This window comes from Petaurus breviceps, unplaced genomic scaffold (assembly GCF_028583685.1).
Source record: "Petaurus breviceps papuanus isolate PSGF00001 unplaced genomic scaffold, PetGlider_PUasm1.0 229, whole genome shotgun sequence".
In the NCBI taxonomy this organism is placed as follows: domain Eukaryota; kingdom Metazoa; phylum Chordata; class Mammalia; order Diprotodontia; family Petauridae; genus Petaurus; species Petaurus breviceps.
Genome location: NW_027185903.1, coordinates 31,990,801 through 32,013,109, shown reverse-complemented (window position 1 = coordinate 32,013,109; position 22,309 = coordinate 31,990,801). Strand labels below are relative to the sequence as shown.

Here is a 22,309-nt window from a genome sequence, read left to right as displayed (position 1 = left end):
TCCAATTATTTTCTATTACAAAAAAAAAATGGTGTAAACGTGACCTTCTTTTTTATCGTTAATCTCTTTGGGATAGATGCCTAGCAGTGGGATCTCTGAGTCAAAAGGTATGGATGTTCTGGTAATTTTCTAACATGCTATCCCTAACACTTTCATCCCTCATTGTGTCTAACTGTTGCTATATAGATAAGTCTATGTACTCTGCATATATTAATCTTGCCTTCTGGTAGTTCCACTTTAGATAATAAGTTCCTTAATGATCAGGTGTCAGGACTAGCTACATTTGTTAAGTCCCATAGCTCTAGGGCTCTATTATACTCTCTGTTCATTAAATAAGACTTCTAATAGATCAAGTGGGTAGCTGCCTATGTGATGTGACTCCAGGGTTTGTCCAGAGGTATTTAAAATACCTATAAACTTCCCACCTGTGGGTTAAAGCTTTGGAGGCCCTTGTTAGAGAGTAGCTACCCGATCTGTGAAAGATAAGTCACTGAACTGCTATCTCTTGAATAGTATTGGTTGATTAGATTAACTATCTATACAACAGTTAGATACATTGCTCAGATGAGTTTTGAAGTGTTGATGTTGTAGGGCTTGAGGACTGAGTAGGAGAAAACTCTATAATATGAACAGGATTGAGAAGAATGAAGCAGGACACTGGTCATCCAAGGAGCAGAATGAGGACACTTGACAATTTGAGAGAAGGTGCAGCACGAAAATGTAGGGATAGATGGAATGGAAAATTAACTTTGCCTACCTTCACAGCTTTGATGAGGGATGACCCTGTTAAGAAACTCTGATTTATGATGACATGTAAAAACAGTGGTAATTTATACATATGCTACTTGGAGCAGGGTTTCAATACTTGAGTTGGAGTCAGGAAGACCTGGTTTTGAATTCCACTTTACTAGCTGTGTGACCCTTGTTTAAATTACAACCTTGTTCACCCTCAATTTCTATACCTGTGCAATGGGAGTAAAATTTTCTGTAGTACTCACCTCACATTACTGTTCTGAGGATCAAATGAGATAATCTATATAAAGTACCTTGCAACCTTTAAAATGATATACAAATATCAGGGTTTTTGTTTGTTTGGAGGGGGGTGAAGTCAAGTTTCAGATATGTGATTTTATTAGGATGGAGGCATCCCTATATGAAAATAGCTTCCATCAATAACGATTTTATTTATTTATTTATCCATTTATTCATTCATTTATTTATTTATTTGTTTGTTTGTTTATTTATTTATTTATTAAGTGTCCTAAGCACTGAGGATACAAAAAGAGGCATAGACAGTTCTTGCCCTCAGGGAGCTTACAATCTAATGGGGAAGACAACAGGCAAACTAATATATATGTATATATAGCAAGTTATATTATAGGATAAGTAGGAAATAATTAACAGAGAGAAGACACTGGAATTAAGAGCAGCTGGGGAATGCTTAGTTGAGATTTAAAGGAAGTTAGGGAGGTCACCATCACAGATTGGACTTGAACTTGTAGTCTTCTTGACTTAGAGGGCAAACCTCTACTGATTATATCACTACATTATTATTGTAACCATTAATTAGTGTTTATATTTATTTATATTTATTATTAATTACTATTGCTACTATTATACTGGTAGGTTATACACGTATATTGCAGACAGTGTGAGTCATCTTTCCTAGGGAATCCTTTATAGCATCTTTACCAGAGAAAGAATGGATTTCCAACTCATTATAGCTATTAAGTCAGTTATTTTGAACATTTTATGAAATCATCAGAAAGTAAAATACAGGGTGGCAGAATCAGAGAGCTTCGTGAATGGTAAATTGATCATTCCAGTCCCCTGGAATGTTTTGTAGCCTCCAGCCACTGAACATGACTATAGGTTAAAACAAATTCAGGGTTTGCCTCGTCTTAAAGGCTTTCATGGCATGAGTATAGGGTTCCTCACACAGCTCAAAAGTGCCACACAATAAATGTCCAGGCTATAAATTTTGCTGGGCTTCCCAGCTGAATGGATGCCTTGAGTGGAGACAGACTGGCTGGAGCTAAAGTCATTAGAGCTTTGATTTACCTCTTCTCTATTATTCAACCCTATGGAGAGTTTTGAGCAGTGATATCAAGGCATGCTGATTGGCTACAGTTTATAGATGGAGACAAAATGAGCAATATTTAACCTCATCAGGAGCATGAGGCCTTGTAACAATATTAGTGCGGATGAAGTCATGGGGATATTCTTGAGACAAGGAATCAAGAAATTTGCAAACACACGTGTTGTCAGAATGGTCTTCCCCCTACCCTCCAACTCGAGTTAGTTGCTGGGAATTTCTGGAAGAATTCTCAATGAGAACATATTACTTGGAAAAATGTAATCTTCACCACACCTTAGGGAAATATGTAAAGTGAATCCAATATAGAAATGTTTGATTGGAATACTCCATATATAGGGCACCCCAACTAGTACTAAAAAACCTCAAATAAAGACTTGCCTGAGGAAAAAAAAAAACGCCACTGGATCCTTTTTCTTTTTTCTTTTTCAATCAGCTACAGATCAGGTTGAGTTTAACTGGATGCTGCTGCTTGTTTTAAATGTAGCTGCATTGGCTATGGAGAGTGAACAATTGCATTCCGTTCCTTGCCTTGTCTATTTGAAACTAAAGAGTATGTCATTCTAATTATTCTGGTTAAACACACACACGTACATATATAATTCTTTCTCTTAGTTTTTCATTGGTTTTCATTTAGTATGTTTTTGTTTACTTTGATGTTGGTAAATCTTTCCTAATGCTGTAATTATAGGAGGAAGGCAGAATATGTTTTGCCTAAACATCTGTGAGAAAAATGTACTGTTTGATTTGTTTCTTTTTTAATTTGCAGTTAGGAAGAGGTTGATTAATCTGCTGTTAGAATCATATGTTCCGTTTTATGTTACACCCATTTAGAGCACTGCTGTGATAAATCCTTCTAAGGACTGAACTGAAATTTGTGGAGGAACCATGATTTCATGGCCACGTATCCCTATTGAAAAACTTCATTTATCCCCCAACCTAGGGAGAGATTTTTCCAAATGGTGTACAATTACACACATACATCTTGACCAAATTTTGAACTTGCGATTATGAACAGAGTTTCTGTTTAGTGGTGCATGTCATGGGTTGTAGTCACTGGCCTGGTCCTCTGTCATCTTGGCTTACAGTGCTATGTTGAGTCAGAAATTAGATATTCACAAAAAACTAACATTAGTTAGCTTAATAGTACTTAGTCCTGTGACACCATAGCTAGAAACATTTTGGTTGAGTCAATCTTTTGGAAGGAAAATTTCCAAAGGAAAAGAGTGTGTGCATATGTATTTGTGCGCACTTATATTAGACAGCCCTCAAATAGACCCCTCCTGCTCTCTCCTTTTCCCCTTTTGTCCCCATAACAACCGTGCATTTGAAGGAAGCTTTATCTTTACATGTGGACAGCAGTGATATGAGCTAGTGAACCCAAGAGAGGTCTCTCAGAATCCTTCAGAGTTAGCTTTGCTGTGTACTTACGTGTGTGTTGACCTGTCACTCCTGAATTGAAATTGCTTAGTCTTTTCAATAGAGGTACTAAATTTAAATGTCTTCTTAGCATTGATTCAATGCCACCTTTGCATAATGAATTTCTGATGATTGGTTTCTGGGCAGGAGAGTAAAATAAAGTGAAAATGTTATAAGAGGCAGAATAGAACAAGCCATAGCAACATTGGGAGATCGGAGGAGGAGCAAAGCAAGAATGGCTGGGTGCATTATATTTATTCCTCCTTTTGAGGAGAGAAGGGATGGCAAGCTGGAGGCCAAACAGAAATCCGATTACAAGCTGCTGATGTCTCCCCTTGGTGGGGGCCATGATGTGCCTTTGTTTTGGCGTGTCTTCATGATTCTGTGAATACAATTAGCTTAAGTTCTGAGGTTTGACTCTGGGAGCCTGCATAGAGCAGTGTTATAACCTAAAAATACCTGTTGATAAAAAAGTGCTCACTGGTCTCCAGATATAGCAAACTCCATAGAAACTCTGATTTTAATGAATAATAATGGCTGACCTTTTTTATGGCTACTTTGTGGCTTATTAAGTATTATACATACATCGTCTCATTAAAATCATACAAGCTTGAGTACTACAGGTATTATTGTGCCCATTTTACAGATAAGGGAATTATATTTCAGAGTTGATTGTAAAGTGACTTGCCCATGGTTATATTGCTAGCAGGAGACAGAAATGAAGTCTGAATTAAGGTCTGCCTGTCTGCAAGTCCATCACTTTATCTGATATACCAGTTAAGCACATCTAAAGCTTAGTTGCATTTTACTTTTGTTTAAAAACCAAATGATACAGTTTAAATGCAAAAAGAATGAAACCAGTGGATTGAGGTCTTGTTTTTTTCCTTTTCTATACACTAAAAAGTAGCATCATTGTGAAAAATCAAGTTTTTGAGTTTGCTATTAAACCAATCAATGAACATTTATTAACTACACACAAAGAGAGAGGAGAGAAAGAGGAGGGAGGGAAGGAAGGAGGGAGGGAGGGAGGGGGAGAGAGAGATAGATAGAGAGAGGAAATAGAGGAGAGATAGTAATAGAGAAATTCATTTCACCCTTTAAACTCTACTGAGTGGGCAGCTCAAGTGGGATAATATTTGTTAAAAAAAAAAAGTACTTAGCACAGTTCCTGGAACACAATAGGTACTATATAAATGCTTATTCCATTCCCCTCTTCCCGGCTCAGTGGTCAGTCCTCTTTGACACATCTCTTTCCTGCTGCTGTCTCTGGGCCAAGAGATTGTCCCTTTGTCCCAAAATCCATCAGCACCAAACTTATGTATCCTCTAGAAGGGACTAAGGGAACTTAGTTCAGCTCCATGCCTACTCCATAGGATATGTTTAGCCAAACAAATCAGATCATAGCCACTGTATATTGAATTTGGCAAAGGACAGATGGAAGTTTTGTTTACATAAAACCTGAGTGGGGTAAATTACTTACTCCAAAGACTCTTTATGTCCTTTAAGTCCTATGTACACAATACATGATTAATATATATTACCTACATTCTCTAGTCTCTATCCTCCTTAAAAAACAAAACAAAACAAAACAAAACCTTCCTAGCTGCCACTTCCCCCGCTCACCATCATCCTCTATCTCTGTTCCCTTTCTCAGTCAAGCTTCTTCAAGTAGCTGACTGTACTTTGTACACTCACATCCTTTCTTAGTTCTTCCTCTGCAATCTGGTATGACTCAAATGAAACTATTCTTTTCAAATTTACCGATCAATTTTTAATTGACTAATCTAATGACCTTTTTTTCTATTTCTTTTCCTTCTTTCTCTCTAATGATCAGCCTTTCCTCTTAGACACTCATTCTTCTCTGAGTTTCCATGAAACCTCTCTCCTTGTTCTCCCCTTACCTGTTTTACCTTTCAGCCCCTTTTGCTTATTAATGGTGTGTTTCTTCCATCTCTTTGCTGGGACATCTTCTCTTTCTCTCCACTTTCAATTGGCAGACTCCAAGAGGAATCCTTTATGACTTCAATTCTCACCTCTAGGCCCTCAGTTCTCTTTACCTCACCCACCCACAAAGCCCTCCTTAGCAGTAAATGAAAATGTTTAAAAAAAATGAGACGATGTGGGGAAGGAGCTGTTAGAAACAGATGGCTTATTTGGGGGAAATTTTTAAAATTGATGACTCATAGGAAAAAAGAAAAGACAGACTCTCTGAAGGTAGTGTTACAAGAATATAGCCGAGTGCCTGGGGGGCGGGGGGTAGAAGTATGGATTCAGGAGCCATCTAGTATCTCTTCTAGTGCTCTCTGCTTATATATTAGAAATACAAGATTCCACTAGAGTTATGTGACAAGATTTTTCCAAACCTTTGGCATCCAGTGTTCTAATATATTAGATGATAAAATTAGTACCCACAAAGATCATAATAGTCTGAGATGATGGGCTGAAGCTAAAAAGCTGGACTTCAAGAGGGATAAATGTAAAATCCCAAACTTGTATTTAAAAACCAACTGATTGTACAGTAATAATAGTACTAATATTGTTGTGCAATTGTTTCAGTCATGTCCAACTCTTTGTGACCCCATTTGGGGTTTTCTTGACAAAGATACTGGAGTGCTTTGTCATTTCCTTTCCAGATCATTTGACAGATGAGGAAATGGAGGCAGAGTCAAGCGACTTGCCCAGGGTCACACAGCTAGTAAGTGTCTGAGGCTAGTAAGTATTTGGGGTTATTTAGACTAGAGAAGAGAAGGCTTGGGGGACCATGCTAGTTGACCATCGGGGGTTAAGTGACTTGCCTAAGGTCATATGGCTAGTAAGTGTTAAATGTTTGAGGCAGAATTTGAACTCACATTCTCCTGACTCCAGCCAGTGCTCTATTCATCATGACACTTAGCTGCCCCAAGAATAGGTATTTTAGAGAGAGAATGGCAAGGACTAGATTTCTCTAGAGTCAAAATGATCATTCTCTCAGGCTCTCTTCTCCCCAGCTACCTTCAATTAAATGGCCGTATGCCTTATTTTTTTTTTTACCTATAGATCAAAGGAATGCGACTGACTTACCACTGTGGGGGGACATAGGAGAACTCCCTACACTCTCCTTTAACACACCTTCACACCTTGTGATTATATTCTGGGGTCTTCTGTGACTAGATCAGCTGAGATGAGATGAGAGACTCTCTTACATACATATGTCTAAACTAAAACCTAGAGAAGTTTACCTTTAACAAGTGGGGGGAAAAAGTAGAGAATGGGGTAGATAGAAGGGTTCATTCAGTCCCTTCGCTGTCCTTTGGGGAGAGGCAGTGCTGGCATCCTTTAGAGACATAGTCAAAGCCACTGAATGCTTCCTGCTCAGCGACTGAGAGGGGATGAGCCTCCCAGGGTGGTATCAGAGCTGGGGCCTCTCTGGTGAGTTCCTTGTGTCATGGGCCTTTTCAGGAATGAAAGACAGCATCATTAAAGTTACTGATGTCTGTTAGGCCCTTGGTCATAGGAATGAAGGGCAGCAGCAGCTGGCAGGCAAGTAATGCCCCCCAGCCCAGGGTCCAAGCCTTCACATCCTTAGCATCCCGATCACCGGGGCTCAGATATCTCTCTGGGTTCTGTCAGAGTAGTCTGAACATGATGACAATGGCTTCTCTCAAGATGAGGAAACTAAGGCAATCCTGATTTTAAAAAAAGTAAAGTAAAGTGACTTGACCAGGATCACACAGCTAGTAAGTGTCTGAGGCTGGATTTGAACTCATGAAGATGAGTCCAAGCACACTCTATCCCCTGCACCACCTACCTGCCCCTTCCTTACCTGAGAGTAGGCTGATAGAAAACTCACCTTGCATTATCCAATGGGTCTGGGCTAATCCTCAGCAGGATCATTGTTCAAAGCAACCTTTAAAACTGACTCTACTGACTTTTGCTTGAATGATTATAAATAAATAAGGTGGGCATGACTTAGCCAGAATGCATCTCAACTACAAAGTGGGCTGTTTGAGGATAGCCCCATATATGTGCTTCAGATGACTGTGTGGAGTTGGGGAGTTTGTCAGATTTACAAAGGTCAACTTCGGTTGAACGTTTAGTGGTAGCCTTGTGTGAATGACTCAGCCTCCAGCACTGTGAACAACCTTGTAGGGTTCTTAGGAGACGCGCTAGCCAAATACGCCCCACGCTCAAACTACAGCCCCTTCTGAAAACATCATTAGACAGTGCCTCAAATTTTCCTGGAAACATGAACTTCATTATTAAATTTTCATGCTCAACTTTGGGCTAGTTGAAAAGAATCTTCAGCCACTTTAGCTACTTTCAAAAATGCTAAAAACTGCCAAGTCTTCCCTTTGAAGACATTTTGTCTTTTTTTTTTTTTTTTGCCGCCTTTCCTCTGAACTCCATGTACCCTGGGTCTCTACTTCTGCTTCAACTTTTCAGAGACATTTCTTGGATTCCTGTTTTTTTTGGAGAAACCACAGTGGAGTTGCTCCAGATACAGTCGATATGGCTAATAACGACAATAGCTAACATTTATATAGTACTTACACAGTGCTAGGCACTGTGTACTTTCCAATTGTTATTTCACTGGGTCCTCATGGCAACCCTGTGAGGCAGATGCTATTATTATCCCTATTTTATAGATGGGGAAACTGAGGCAAATACAGGGCAAGTGATTTGTCCAGGGTCACACAGTTAGTAAGCATCTGACACTGGATTTGAGCTCAGGTTTTCTTGACTCTAGGCCCAATGCTTTATGTACTGTACCCTCTAGCTACCTCTGATGGATAGAGGGCTGGACTAGGAATCAGGAAGAGGTGGGTTTGAATTTCACCTCAGACACTCAGTCGTGGCATCTTGACTTCTCCAAACTTCAGTGTTTTCATCTGTGGAATTGGGATAATAACAGTGTCTTCCTCACAGGGTTGTGAGGATCAGATGAAATAACTGATGTGAAATGTGTTGCAGACCTTAAGTCACTCTATGGATGTTGGCTGTTATTATAGTAGGAATGACCCTACCACAGGGTAAAGCGGACTGTGTTCCCTCACTGTCCTTTCTTCCCCCAGTGGTTTAGAAATGAGACTGGGGCAGGGTGGGGCAGAGAGGCACCTCACTGTACATATTATTCTCTCCCCTCCCCACCTCCAATGAAATAGAAACTCCTATAGACAGACAGTGCTGTTGTTATTGTTTTAATTTTGGTATCTTCAGCACCTAAGGGTAAGGAACCTGCAGCCTGGAGGCCACATGTGGCCCTCTAGGTCCTCAAGTGTGGCCCTTTGACTGAATCCAAACTTCAAAGAACAAATTAGTTTGGATTTAGTCAAAGGGCTGCACTTGAGGACCTAGAGGGCCACATGTGACTTTAAGGCCGCAGGTTCCCCACCCCGACCTGGAAGGACTCTATAAATGTTTGCTGGGTTTCATCCCTCTATCTAAGGAAAATTGTAGGAGCCCTGGGGAAGCTCCCTAAATTGTTCGGTAGGTACAAATTTAGGATGACCTATGCTTGAGCTGTGCTGAAACATACAAACACAGAGACTCATGAGGTCTGCTGGAGTTCTGCCAGTTGGAAATCCTAGTCAGTGAGAAAACCACCTGGGTTTGAATCTAAGCATGGCCCAGATGTCAGAAAAACTTACATGTATTTTGGCAAACCTGAAGTGAAAATGTAAGTTTCCGTGGGGCTAATTTTGGGACACAACTCATACTTTGGAGTTAAATCTTAGGTGAAATTCAACAGTTGGGTTTAACAAGTCCTGTATCTTAAATCTACTGACCTTCATATGGGTTTAGGCTTCTGAAGAAGGAAGATTTAAAGATGAAAAGAGAATGTGATACAGTGGAAATGGCACTAAAGTAGGAGACAAAGGGCCCAGCCTGTCTAATAACTGACTGTGTGATTTTGATTAGGTCTCACCCTCTCTGAGTTTCCCCAGTTCTTTCAGTTTCCAAAGCTGTAGAATGCAGTTATTGAGTGACATGTCTTCTAAATGTGTTCTTTTTCATGCTAACATTCTATGATCTTTCACTCTGACTTCTTGAAGATCTGTCCTCCATTTCCAGGACTGCCTTAAATGTTCCTAACTATATGATTCTGAAAAAAATTAAATAAAAGGATATGTTCATGTGAACAATGGAGATCCCTTCCCAAAACACACCCCCAGACCAAAATGCCTGAGCTCAGAAAAACTCCAATTTATCCTCTGGTTTATATTGGAAACTCTCCAGTTGGATGATAACAGAACATTATCTTTTGCTCGGTCGAAAATGCCATTTGGTGACTGAAAAAAATGAAAGCTGGGGGTTTTAAACATTTTACTAAAACACAGTGTGCTGCCCTTTAAAACGCAGAAGATATTTTTGAGGAATTCTTTGGCCCAATTGGTTAGCAAAGGTCCAAAACCAGAGAATGGGAGAACCTCAGAGTGGGAAAGGTGCTCAGAGAACAACTAATTCGACCCATTGTATACATGAGGAAATGAGATACAGAGAAGTGACCAAGCCTCTAGAGATTAGGTGACTGATTATCAGAAATGTCCCTTTGTAGGGTCAAAGAGCATAGGTCAGAGGGGTGGGCAACCTGTGACCTTAAGGCCACATGTGGCCCTCTAGGTCCTCAAGTGTGGCCCTTTGAATTTAGTCAATTGAGTCAAAGGACTGCACTTGAGGACCTAGAGGGCCACATGTGACCTTGAGGCTGCAGTTCCCCATCTCTAACATAGGATCATCAGTTTAGAGTTAGATAGTATCTTAGAAGCTAAGTAGTTCAATACCCTATTTTTATAGATGAAGATGAGCTACTTGCCCAAGGTCACACAAATGATGGAGACAGATTGAAAGTTAGTTTCTCTGACTCCAAATACTGTGTTCTTTCCACTGTATCACATTGCCTCTGCAATTCAGTTCACTTAAATTCAATTAAAAAATTATTAAGCTCTTACTATGTGCAAGATACTCTACTTAAGTATTAGGGGAACAGAGATAAAACAAGACATAGACTCCTTCCTATAAGGAGTTTATAATTTCAATAGTGAGGATAGGAGAGGTATATGAATACAGCAGATACAATAATGACAATCGGTTCCATTTAAGGTTGGCCAAGCATTTTATATTGTAAACCTCACTATAACCCCATCAGGTAAGTTCTCTTGTTACCCTCATTCTACATATAAGGAAACCAAAGCTCAGAAAGGTTAAGATATTTTCCCAGGTTTGTGCAGTTCATGATGGTACTACCTAAACTAATTTGCTTATTCGGTGCCATGCCAATAAACTTACCAAAGAATTACTTTATAACTTTAGAAAAAACAATAACAAAATTCATCTGGAAGAATAAAAGGTCAAGAATATTAATATATATTCCTTTAAAGGAAGCAATGAAAAAAATGGGAAGGAAGGGGGCTAGCAGTTTCAGATCTCGAATTATTCTGCAAAGCTATAATCATCAAAACAGTGTGATGCTGGCCAAGGAATACAGAGGTTGATCACTGAGATGAGTTTCAAACTCATGAATTCTGACAGACAAATTGCTATGAGAAATTTCAGAAGAGAGAGATGCCTTTCATCTGGGAAGAATCTGAGATGGCTACATGGATTGGTAGCCCTTTGAATGATACAAGGAAGAGATTTCACATGGCAGGGATGGTGGGGGAGGAAGGAGAAAGTAGAAGAAGGTGGAACAGCAGAGCAGAGTGTTTGAAGACAGAAATGAGTATGAGATGAGACTGAAAGAGTAGTTTTCAACCAGATGGTAGAACACCTTGACTGACAAGATAAGGAATTTATTTGGTAGGCATTTTGACTATGATGGGGTCAGAGATATGCCTTAGGAAAGTTATTACAGTTGTACGGTCCATGATAGACTGAACTGAGAAATGATGTCAGGAAAGCCACTTAGGAGGCTATTATTAGATCATGTGAAAGGTTAAGAGGGCCCGAACCAGTGTTATTTCAGTGGGCCTGGAAGCAGGATGTGAAGAGCATTGCAGGGTAGAAAATGACAAGATTTGGTTACTAGTTGAATAGGGACTGGGGGTAAGAACAGAGTGACAGAGAGGAGAAAATCAAAGTTGACTTACATTTCAAACATAATTGACTGGAAAAATTGTGGTGCCATCAATTTCAAATAAGAGAATAGGAGGAGGCTCAGCTTTTGAGGGGAAGAACATAGGAAAGTAGGTTTCAGGAATATAGAATCTGAACTTTTGGCAAGCTGTTCACGCAGAGATATCCAGCAGACTGTTGGAAATGTGCGACTGGACCTCTGAAGAGAGGTTGGAGTAGAAATGCAGATTTGGGAGTCATTGACACTTCCATGCATGGTAAGAGAGATAAAAATGCATGATCAGTGGAGCAAGATCTTGAAGAGACAGAGAGGGACAGGATTAAGGACACCCATAGAGGAATTCACCTTAACAATGAAAAGAAAAGAAGGGCCACTCTATTCTCTAAGAGTGGAAAAAAATAAAATGTAGAGCCATGCAGAAGAGTCAAGTGATACCCATGCTGTGATTTCAGTAAAATTGGAGGTGAGGTGGTATGGTGAAAGTAGGAGGGAAAGGATGGAGTTGAAAGAGAGAAGAATGTACAGAATGGCATTGTGTTACAGATGGGTTTCCTGTTTAAAATAAAAATTGTGTTAGATTACTTATGAGGTCCCTTCCAACTCTGACTCTTAGGCATTTAACAAATATTAAATGAATGAATGAAAGATTCCAGCTTAAGTGGCTTGTCTAAGTTAGTCAGACTTATTCTCAAAAAGGAAAGAATTTGTTAGCGTGATTAAGATTTTTGTCAATTTCTGTATGGGTTAAAGGCATAATAATGAATGAATGAATTGCTCACATTAATTTAGTATTTTTAAAACTGCTTAGATAATTCCACTGGAATGATTCATTAAACCATTTTTGCTATACTCTGGGTGACTATTTCAGAGGATGTTGCAAAATTCGCAAAGTATAATTCATTTTAATTCACAAAATCAGTATATATCCTATAGCATTTTGGTGGCCGGGAGGGGTTCAGAACACAAAATTAAAATAAACAGAAAGAATGTGAAACCATAAAGAGGTTAGACATCTTTGCTTGTGGGAAATTAAAAGAATCTATGGATTAGTAAAAGTTAAAATGATGGAAACTAGCATATTGACCCCAGTGACAGAAAACATGGGAAACATAATTGTTAACAGATTGTTTAAGGAGCCTGCACTCAAAGAATAAGAATTTTGATAAGAGTTCACTTGTATTTTTATGCTGTTGGCTGTTCTGTGGACAACATGCATAAAACTCATATTTCTTATCAGATGAGATACAATCTCTTTTCCTTTCGGCATTCCATGAATTTCCTCTAAAATTTGGATCAGGGATTTATCATTTTATTGTGAAATAACTGCCAGGGAGTTTGCTCCCAGAGGATAATAAGGAAGGAAGGAAGGGAGATGCATCAGCTTATTAGGTCATTTGGGATTCCAGGGCACCACGATTAATTAATGGCACCACAGTGACTTGAAAGAATTCATGTTCTGGCCTGAACATCTAACTTAAATCTCAAGAAGTAGTTCATCTACTGGTTCATTTACCAAATATTTACTGGATTTACTAGATAAAATGGAGACTGAGGTTGAGTTTACAAGTCCCAAAGGATATGGAAAAGATGTAAAGACTATTTGTTGGGTGTTCATTAAGGTCACACACAGCACAATGATAGGATTGTGGGCAGTTTTTCTGTTTTGCTTTGTTTTGTTTTTCCTCTTGGAGTTCTATCTTTCTTTATTAAGTATTTGTGATTCATATAACATCATATCATATGGTAATATAATAATTAATACTTCAAGGACCCACATTCATCACTATGGCTAATCAATTTCACAGAGGCACATGGTTGGAAAGGACTTCAGAGGCCAATGAGTTGTTTTTCCTGTATAAGAATTACCTCTAAAGCATTCCCCCAAAATGTCCGTCCCATCTCTGCATGAAGAGATCTTGTGAGGAGGAAACTGTTCCTTCAAGGGTAAGTCCATTCCACTTTTGGATAACTCTATTTCTTAGGAAGTTATTTTATTAAAGTATTGCAAATTTGCCTCTCTGTAACTTCTGCTCTTGCTCCCCATTTTTCTTCCCTAGGGCCAAACACAAATCAAATCCATTTTTCACTTCATAGGTTTTCAAATTCTTGAACAGAGCTATCATATCCCCACCAAAGTATTCTTTTGTCCAGGCTAATCATCCTTATTTTCTTCTTTATCTTCACATATACTGAACTAGAGGTGTTTTTTGAAAAAAATAGTCTTGTCCATTCTTTTCTGAATGATCTCAGGTTTATTAATTTTCTTCTTAAAATGTGGTTCCTAGAATTAAACAAAATATTTCAAATTTGCTCTGACTGGGGCAGTTGCATGGACATACCCTCTGTGTATTCCTAAACAGTTTGCCTTTGCTAAGATCACACAAACTTTTTTAATGTCATATACTATTAACTCCTATTGCACTTACAATCCTTGAAAAGCCTCAGATCTGTTATTAAAAAAGTGAACAGTGTGTATTTTTTTAAAAAAACATTTCCTTGTTTTGTGTAACTACACATGTACAACCTATATTGAATTGCTTACCTTCCCAGTAAGGGTGGGTGATGAGCGAAGAAGGGAAAGAATCTGGAATTCAAAGTTTTAAAATCAAATGTTTAAAAAATTATTATTATTATTATTGTTATTACATGCAACTGGGAAATAAGATATACAGGCATTGGGGTGTGGAGATCCATCTTGCCCTACTGGAAAGTCAGAAGGGGAATCAATGAGGAATAGGAGACAGCAGATTGGGGGAGAGGGTATTCAGTGGGGTTGCTGTTTTGAGGTGGTGAGTAGGGGGAAGACAGGGAGAAAATTTGTAACTCAAAATCTTGTGGAAATGAATGTAGGTGAGGCCAGGTAGCACAGCGAGTAAGAGCACCGCCTCCAGTGTTGAGAAGACTTGGAGATCGAATCCCGGGCTCAAACACTTAGCACCCACCCAGAAACACCTGGCTGTGTAACCTTGAGCAAGTTACTTAACCCCAATTGCTTTAAAAAAAAAAGAAATGAATATAAACCAAAAATAAACATAAAACTTTTTAAAATAAGTTAAATCTTGAAGAGTCTTTGAGCTGACTCTTACAGCTAAAGTTATAAGCCTAGATAACTGATAGAAAAGTAGTCATTAATAAAAAAAAAGCAAAGAGATTTATTTTTGTTGGGAGATACATTGAAAGAGGCTGGTGATTTCAGTTTGGATATTTTGCTTAATGTGTTTCTGGACCTTAGGATTGGGATAAAACTGTGTTTATTTAAAAATATTTCTTTTTGTTGATATTGTTTTTACTTACATTGCTTTTGTTTCCTAATATATCTTTCTTCTCCTCCCCTCCCCCATGAAGAGAACCATAGCTCATAGTAAAGAACTAAAAAGAAAGAAAAGGAAAAAAACCCAACTTGGAAAGATTAACTGAAACATTAGCCAAATCAAACATTATGTGCAGCATTTTGTAGCAACTTCTGCAAAGAAGGTAGGAAGGATCATTCTCATAGCTATTTTGCAGAGACAGGTTTACTTATTGCAATCATACAGCATTCAGTTTTGACCTTTGTTGTTCTGTTCTTTTATAGCATTTTAGTCTTTGTGTATAATGTTTTCTGTTCTGTTTCCTTCGCTTTGCATCAATTCACAGAAGTCTAATCATACTTCTCCGTATTCTTCATACTCATTGTTTCTTTCAGATCAATAATTTTCCATTTTATTCATCTACCACAAGTTTTCTAATCACTCCCCAATTGAAGGATACTTCCTTTGTTTGCTTATCATTTTGCAACAACAAGAAATGATGCTATAAACATTTTGGTGTATGTAGGACCATATATCTATATTTAACCTTTGACTTTCTTTGAACTATACGTGTCTACTTGTGGAATCTTGGGGTCAAAAGGTGTGGTTATTTTAGTAATTTTTTTCCACGTATTTTCCAATTGCTTTTCAGAATGGTTGGACCAAACTCACATCTGCACCAGCACTATATTTACTAGTATATTTGTCTTTCAATAACCCCTCTAACACTGACTATTCTCACCTTTTGTCCTCTTTGTCAATTTCTTTGGGTGTGAAGCAATGTTTTGATTTGTATTTCTCTTATTATTAGATATGTAGAACAGTCTTTCTTATGGTTGTTAATAATTTGTAATTTGTTTGAGAATTAGTTATATCCTTGAGGTAGCTAGGTGGTGCAGTGGATAGAATGCTGGACTTTGGAGTCAGGAAGATATGAATTCAAATCCTCCTTTAAGTCCTTATTAGCTGAGTGACCCTGAGCAAGTCACTTAACCTCTCTCTGCCTCAGTTTCATCATCTATAAAATGGAGATAATAATATCACCTACTTGTTTTTAGGGTAAAATGATATGACATATGTAAAGAGCTTTGTAAACCCTAAATGCTATATAAATGCTCCTCCTCCTCCTCCTCCTTCTCCCAATACCACCACCACCACTACTACTACTGTTACTGCTACTACTACTACTACTATTACCACTACTGCCACAACTACTACTGCTGTTGCTGCTGCTACTACTACCATTACCTATTAACCATTGGGGAATAGCTCCTGGTCTTATATATTTGTGTGTAAGAATGATTTTTTTTTTTTGGTGAAAGTAGGTAGGAGGTAATGGATTCCTCCTAAGTGAAGGTCTTCAGGAAAAGGCTAGATGGTGATTCATTTGTGGCTTGTACTGTATTAGATTGGTCCCTGAGGTTCCTTTCAGTTCTAAGATTCTGAGTCTATGAATGATTAATATGAACTCACAGATATGTCTTTCTCATCACTTCACATTTTTCACAAATAAAACATTAGGAATGCTTGTAATGGAGCATAAAGCAAAAAGTTTAAGGAGAAACTTGGATTGTTAGAATCTATTCATTTACTGCTCAAACCTGATTAAATTTCACCTTTCCTCATTAATTGTAATATAACATATTAGCATAGCATGATATACTTCATTATGATGAATGCATTTGATAAAAGGCAAATTATAATTGTGTTTCTCATATTTAACAACTAATTCAATCTGTCACTGAGATGTAGTGAGCACAAGTGAAAGGAAGCAAGATGAATCCATACTTTATTACACATGAATATTAATAATAGCTTAAGGAATGTACTATAATGATGCTGTCAGCTCTTCACATTTATTAATATGATCCTATACTACCAGCCTTTGAATATGATAGCTATAGATTTTCCAGTATCATCTTGATTTCAAGGACAGAATATGATTTAAAAAAATTTTTTTTAAAGCAATTGGTGTTAAGTAACTTGCTCAAAGTTACGCCACCAGTTATTTTTTTGTGTGGGTTCCGAGTATCTGAGGCTGGAACTGATCCCAGGTCTCCCGATGCCAGGGCTGATGCTTTTACTCACTGTGCCACCTGGCTGCCCCCAGAATATTATTTTAATGGGCTTTTCCAATAATACAATTCTTTCTCAGATCACGTGCCACATTTCTATTTCCAAGAATATGGACAATTCAATTCAACATAGGTAAATTCAATAAAAGTATATTAAGTACTGGCTATGTATCAGGCATTGTGCCAAGTGCTGGGAAGAAAAAGACAGTCCCTGCCCTGAAGGAGTTTGGAATCTAATGGGAGAAGAGAACACAAAAGGAAGCTGAAAGTGGTGGGATGATATTGTTGGAGTTGTCACCAAGCAGAACTGCTGATATAAAAATGGAGACTTACCAGGGCATAGTCCCTGGGTGTGCTACGTGCTATGTATGCTATGTGTGCTATAGGCAGGTATAACCTTATTTTCAAATCAATAAACCATGATGAACCTGAAGAGTTCATTTATTTTACCAGATTTACTTATTGACTGATAGAGAAGAGTTTACTCACAAGAAGCTCAGGTTGTAACAAAGCTAACTTTGGTAATTTACTTTGGCAATTGGGGGACAAGGTATATGACATCTATAAGTGGCTTCTACAGATAAACCCTGAAGCTAATGAAACTAATGCTTCATTGCAGCATCCAATACTTTTCTCTCTTCCACCCTTGAATTACTTTCCCCTTGCCTTTTTGATACTGATAGCTTTCTAGAACCTGTGCTCCTAAAGCAATGACCTTCTACTTTCCTGCTTATGTGATGCTTGAACACCTTGTGAGGAAGTCATAATACTATGTCCACTGGTCATTGCACATCACATATTTATGTTATGTGTTCTTAACTAAATCCTCATTGCTGCTCCAGGTTTTTTATTCTTTCCTGGTTAATTTTTATCAAACTCCCTGTAGCAGTTATTCCAAATATTCCTTCTCCAATGTTTCTACAGTCTATCATCTCTTAGCAAATACCTTTGTTTCAAAATTTACTGAGAAAATAGAGGCAATTTGTTGAGAGTTCCCTCTTCTTCCTTATCTCAAAGCTGTCTACACCATCCCCTCTTCTCTTCATCTCTAATTTAGCCTCTGTTGAAGAGGTGACCCTTCTCTTTGCCAAGAATAATTACACTTGTGCCATATTCCCACAATCCTGTGGTCTTCTGCAAGAACTTATTCCTTTAGTCATTCCCTCCCTCCCTCTCAACTCCAGTGTCTCTTTATCTACCAGCTTATTCCCTTTCGTCTACAACAGGTCAAGGTCTCCTTTATTCCTTAAAATACAACAACAACAAAATCCTCTTCAAAATTATCCTGGAAATCCTCCCACCTCCTAAACTATCATATTTTCTCCCTTTCATGGTCAAATTCCTAGAGAAGTTACCTGCATTTGTTACCTCCATTTCATCACTGGTAATCTTACTTTCTTGGTGTTCAGGATATTGGTCCCTGGTAGTTTGCCTCCTATCTGTCTGATCATTCCTGTTCAGTCTCTGCTCATGTATTTTGGACCATCTCCAACCCCCTAAGGGTGGATGTTCTCCTATCCTGGGACCATTTCTCTTTTCTTTCTAGGGGTTCAATTATTGTCTCTACATAGATGAATCCCAGATCTATATATAGAACCCTAATTTCTTTCCTGAACTCCATTACAGCACCAACACCTCTCTATTGGACAGCTTCATCTCTCTTACCTATCAGCATCATAATTTTCTCCTTAAGTCTGTTCTTTCAAACTTTCCTGTTTTGTGTGCAACACCATCATCTTCCTAGTCACTCAGATTTATAACCTCAGAGTCAACCTTGATGTTTCCTTTCCCTTTATCTCCTAAATTTAATCAGCTGCCAAATTCAATCAATTCTGACCCCCTGTTGGCTCTCAAGTTTATCTCTGTATTTTATTAAAACGGCAAAAAGGCTTAAGCAGACTCTTAACATTTCTAGCCTAGACTATTGCAAAAGCTTTTTAATTGGTTTTCCAACTCAGAGTCTCTGTTCTCTCAAATCTATTTTCTACACAACTGCCAAATTAATGTTCCTAAAATATTACTCTTACCACATTACTCCTTTGAGTAAAGCAACAACAACATCAAACTTCATTAGTTTCAAGTTACTTCTGGGACAAAATGTAAATTCCTCAGTATGGCTTCTGAAATTCCCCTCAATCTGGTTCTCATCTACCTTTTCAAATTTATATATTTTTCTTTCTTTTTAAAAAATATTAATATTTTTTGCTTTTATATCACCTTCATTTTTCAGATATATCCCTACTAGAGAGCCATCCCTTGTAACAAAAACTTTTTAAAATGAGAAAGGAAAGAAGTAGCTCAGCAACATTAACACATCATGGAAATCTGACAATATATACAACATCCCATACCCATACTTCCATGCTTCTGCAAATAAGGGAAAGAGGTACATGTTAGCTTTTCATTTTTAAAATTCTTTCTATTATCATAGATATTGTGTATATTGTTTTCTTTTCTTCTACTTGCTTCACTTTGCATCAGTTTATGTAAATCTTCCCATGCTTCTCAGAGTTCTTCATAAGCATTTTTTTATTTTGCAGAAATATTTTATTACATTTATGTAATAAATTCGTTTCAGAGATCTGAAATCCAGTTCAGAGATCACCTCCTATACTAGACCTTTCCTGAGGACCCTTCCTCTAAAGTTATTAATGTTCTCACTCTCCTCAAACTATCTTTATTTTTATTTATTTATCTATATAAGTTTGTCCCAGTAGAATATAAACTCCTTGAGGGCAGGGTCAATCTTTAATTTTTGTTTTGTACTTTTAGCATTTAATAGATTACCTTTCATATATTTGGCACTTAATATAAATTGAGTTGATTTGAATCAATGGAGCTTATATTCCCCCCCTTTAAAATACACAATTATTACTAGAGTACCTAGTAAACAGAACAAACAAAACTATTTTTCCCCCTTTTCTTTTGCCACCTATGTTCAGCTAGACAAACTCTTGCCCCTTTCTGGGGGAAAATGTTGGATTTTGACTGATTATAGCCAATACCTTCAAATATTAAGGAGAGCATCTATGCATGGGTACAGGGACAGCTGGGTTGCACTCTACTGAGTGCTGGCCTTGGAGTTAGGAAGACCAGAGTTCAGTTCTGGCCTCCTACATTTACTAGCTATGTGACCCTAGGCAAGTCACTTAGTCTATTTACCTCAGTTTCCTCATCTATAAAAATGAGCTGGAGAAGGAAATGGCAAACTACTCCAGCGTCTTTGCCAAGAAAACCCCAGGATCATTTAGAATTAGAGACAGCTGAAAAACAATTGAACAACAGCATATCCATGTGTATATACATAAGCATACTTTTAAAATATATTACATCCACTTATTAGGTGGAAATGATGGAAGTAGTTCTCTTCCAAAAGAAGTAGCTTGCTCCTAAAGGACAACAAAAAAAAAGACAGATGGGCACAATTAATTAATAAATAATCATTTGTTAATCTAGCACAGGTGAGACATTATTCTAGTCAATGGAGGTACAAGTAGAAAGACTGAAAAAATTCCTATCCCCAAGAAATTTACATTTCAAGGAACAGGAGAGTTAGATTAGATGGAATAAGTGAATAATATCACTAGTGCTAACTACTCTTTCCTCTGCTTCATCTTGATTTTAAGATGATCATAAGAATAGGTATTTTTGTAGGTTCTTAAATTATAGGTGAAAATAGTACTAACATTAACAAGAATTTGTGACATTTGTATTGCAGTTTTAACTTTTAAAATGTATTTGTAATTTGACAAACATTTCTCAAAGACTTTTTACATGTTAAATCAAAATATACAAAATCAAAAATGAAACAATCCTTCCCTCAGAGAGTCTACATTCTCTTAGGGGATAAAATGTGCACACAGAAGTGCATTTATTAACCAGGAGAGTCTGGAAAAGCTTTGAGTAGGAAATGACACCTGAATTCTGAAAGATGAGGAGGGAGTATGCATTTCAGGTTTAGGGAGAAGATATTTTGAACTGAGATATGATGCTACCAGACAGCTATTTGGTGCAGTGGATAAAGTGATGGGCCTGGAGTCAGAAAGACGTGTTTTCCTGAGTTCAAATCTGTCCTCAGTCACTTACTAGTGTCTCTGTGTGACCCTGGGCAGCTTAGTTCATCCTGTTTGCCTTAAGTTTCCTCATCTGTAAAATGAGCTGGAAAAGAAAATGGCAAATGACTTTTTATCTTTGCCAAGAGAACCTCAAATAGGGGCAGGAAGATTTGTACAAGATCAAAACCATAGACAACAAAAACTGATGGTACATTCAACAGACATCTAGGAGGGAGTTAAAGGTATGGGACTGGAGTCCAGGAGAGAGATTGGGGATGGATATAGATAGATTTGAGATCTACTTGACTATGTATAATTGAATTCAGAGGAGAAAACATAGAGAATAAAGACAGCTGAAGCCAGAACCTTGGGAGACATGCACATTTAGGAGGAGGGCAATGGAAGGTGATCCAGGAAAGACAAATGCCATTGGGACAGGCATCACTTCACAAATTTGGCAGATGAGGAAACTGAGGTACACATGGTTTATGACTTGCCTTTAATCATAAATGCACTGTACCATGGTGTTACATAGGATTCCTCAGTGGCACTTGGGCATTTACCCTAATCTCTTTAAAATGCCATCCTTATGTTCATCTGACTTTCCATCTCCTTCATTTTTCTAAACATAAGGTTTCATCCCCTCAGAGCTCTTCTGAGTCATAGGGGAGCGCTCCTGTCCATGAACTTTTGGCGTGGCCTTTCTTGTTTACACAGACTGACTGGTGGGCGGTTGGGTACCAGGGGATTAGTCTTCTTTGTTGGTCCGGTTTTTTCCCAATTTCTGCGCACCCCTCCTCTTTTCCCGGAGGCAGATTTCCTGCCGAGATAAATCGGAGGAGACTCTAAGCCCCAGCATCTGCAGGGGGATTGAGAGGAAGAGGGCAGTGTTGTGGGGAGGTTGACGAGGCTGCTGTGTGCATGCCTCCCGCTGCCCACATGGAATGAATCCCCATTGCCTCCGCCTGTTGCCAGGCTGGTTCTGTCCAAGGAGCGTTTTGTGGCGAAGGGCTTCATAGCAACACAAAGCTGGGTAGTTTGCAGATGTGGCTATGATAACCTGCAGAGCATGCCTTAAATACAGTAATTGTCTCTAGCCTGCTCTTAACTGTGGCGACAGGGTTTTTACCATGTCATTAAGGAAGAAATTACTGAGCTTTGGAACACAACGAGTGAAGCGGCTGGCATTAGTGGTCTCCCAGCTGTGTCCTGGTACTTAATTGACCTCTGCCCCCAGAAAGTTTAGGAAGAGGAATTGAAGTTGTGTAGCAATGGGAGAAGACAAACACAGTCCTTTCGCAGTGTTGTTAAGATTAGAAAGC

General features: G+C 38.3%; 1 long non-coding RNA gene across 1 annotated transcript in view; it reads left to right on the top strand.

Annotated features, from left to right (window-relative positions):
- The window catches only part of LOC138167287 (uncharacterized), a 167,756-nt gene that overhangs the window by 124,806 nt on the left and 20,641 nt on the right, over nucleotides 1-22,309 (top strand). Inside the window, exon 3 of the long non-coding RNA XR_011169853.1 lies at nucleotides 13,373-13,511. This is a non-coding gene — a long non-coding RNA (uncharacterized lncRNA). The remainder of the gene's footprint in view (nucleotides 1-13,372; nucleotides 13,512-22,309) is intronic.